This window comes from Arachis stenosperma, chromosome 1 (assembly GCF_014773155.1).
Source record: "Arachis stenosperma cultivar V10309 chromosome 1, arast.V10309.gnm1.PFL2, whole genome shotgun sequence".
NCBI classification, from domain to species: Eukaryota; Viridiplantae; Streptophyta; class Magnoliopsida; order Fabales; family Fabaceae; genus Arachis; species Arachis stenosperma.
Window position 1 is genome coordinate 93,521,189 of NC_080377.1, and position 1,986 is coordinate 93,523,174.

The 1,986-nt window shown below is 42.7% G+C and overlaps 1 non-coding gene across 1 annotated transcript; it reads left to right on the top strand.

Annotated features, from left to right (window-relative positions):
- Positions 1 to 1,878: 1,878 nt before the first annotated feature.
- Positions 1,879 to 1,986, top strand: LOC130956134 (small nucleolar RNA R71). Its single transcript, XR_009077013.1, has one exon. It is a non-coding gene; the product is annotated as a small nucleolar RNA R71 (small nucleolar RNA).

The window sequence follows — 1,986 nt, forward strand, 5'->3', positions numbered from 1 at the left end:
AGCTTGCCATGGAAAGGAGTAAGAAGGATTGGATGAAGGCAGTAGGAAAGCAGAGAGACGGAAGGGAAGGCATCTTCATGCGCTTATCTGAAATTCCTACCAATGAACTACATAAGTATCACTATCCTTATCTTTTATATTATTTTCGTTTATCACCATATCCATTTGAGTCTGCCTGACTAAGATTTACAAGATGACCATAGCTTGCTTCAATGCTAACAATCTCCGTGGGATCGACCCTTACTCACGTAAGGTATTACTTGGACGACCCAGTGCACTTGCTGGTTAGTTGTGCGAAGTTGTGTAATGCCATGGAATTGAACCACCAAGTTTTTGGAGTTCATGACCAGGGATTATGAGAGTTGTGAAAAGTATTGTTCACAATTTCGCGCTACCAGCCTTAAACACAAAGGATTCTTCATTCACTTGAATGATCAGTTCGCCTCTATCAACATCAATCACAGCTTTTGCTGTGGCTAGGAAGGGTCTGCCAAGGATGATGGTTTCATCCATGCACTTCCCAGTCTCTAGGACTATGAAATCAGCAGGGATGTAGTGGTTTTTAACCTTCACGAAAACATCCTCTACAAGTCCATGAGCTTGTTTTCTTGAGTTGTCTGCCATCTCCAATGAGATTCTTGCAGCTTGCACCTCAAAGATCCCTAGCTTCTCCATTACAGAGAGAGGCATGAGGTTTACACTTGACCCTAAGTCACACAGAGCCTTCTTGAAGGTCATGGTACCTATGGTACAAGGTATTGAAAACTTCCCAGGATCCTGTCTCTTTTGAGGCAGTTTCTGCCTAGACAAGTCATCCAGTTCTTTGGTGAGCAAAGGGGGTTCATCCTCCCAAGTCTCATTTCCAAATAACTTGTCATTTAGCTTCATGATTGCTCCAAGGTATTTAGCAACTTGCTCTTCAGTGACATACTCATCCTCTTCAGAGGAAGAATACTCATCAGAGCTCATGAAAGGCAGAAGTAGGTCCAATGGAATCTCTATGGTCTCATTTTGAGTCTCAGATTCCCATGTTTCCTCATTGGGGAACTCAGTGGAGGCTAGTGCACGCCCACTGAGGTCTTCCTCAGTGGCGTTCACTTCCTCTCTTCCTCTCCAAATTCGGCCATGTGATGGCCTTGCACTCTCCTTTTGGATTTTCTTCTGTGTTGCTTGGGAGAGTACTAGGAGGAGTTCAGTAACTTTCTTGCTCAGCTGTCCCACTTGTGCCTCCAAATTCCTTATGGAGGACCATGTTCAGTCATGAAACTTTGAGTGGTTTTGATTAGATCAGAGACCAGGTTGCTAAGTCAGAGGGGTTCTGCTTAGAATTCTCTGTCTGTTGCTGAGAAGATGATGGAAAAGGCTTGCCATTGCTAAACCTATTTCTTCCACCATTATGTTGTTGAAACCTTGTTGAGGTCTCTCTTGATCTTCCATGAGAGATTTGGGTGATTTCTCCATGAAGAATTATAGGTGTTTCCATAGGGTTCTCCTAGGTAATTCACCTCTTCCATTGAAGGGTTCTCAGGATCATAAGCTTCTTCTTTAGATGAAGCATCCTTAGTACTGCTTGGTGCATTTGCATTCCAGACAGACTTTGAGAAATCAAATTGACTTGTTGAGTCAATATCTTGTTCTGAGCCAGAATGGCATTCAGAGTATCAATCTCAAGAACTCCTTTCTTCTGATTAGTCCCATGTTCACAGGATTCCTTTCAGAAGTGTACATGAATTGGTTATTTGCAACCATTTCAATTAGCTCTTGAGCTTCTGTAGGCGTCTTCTTCAGATGAAGAGATCCTCCAGCAGAGCTATCCAAAGACATCTTGGATAGTTCAGAGAGACCATCATAGAAAATACCTATGATGCTCCATTCAGAAAGCATGTCAGAAGGACATTTTCTGATCAATTGTTTGTATCTTTCCCAAGCTTCATAGAGGGATTCTCCATCCTTCTGTCTGAAGGTTTGGACTTCCACTCTAAGCTT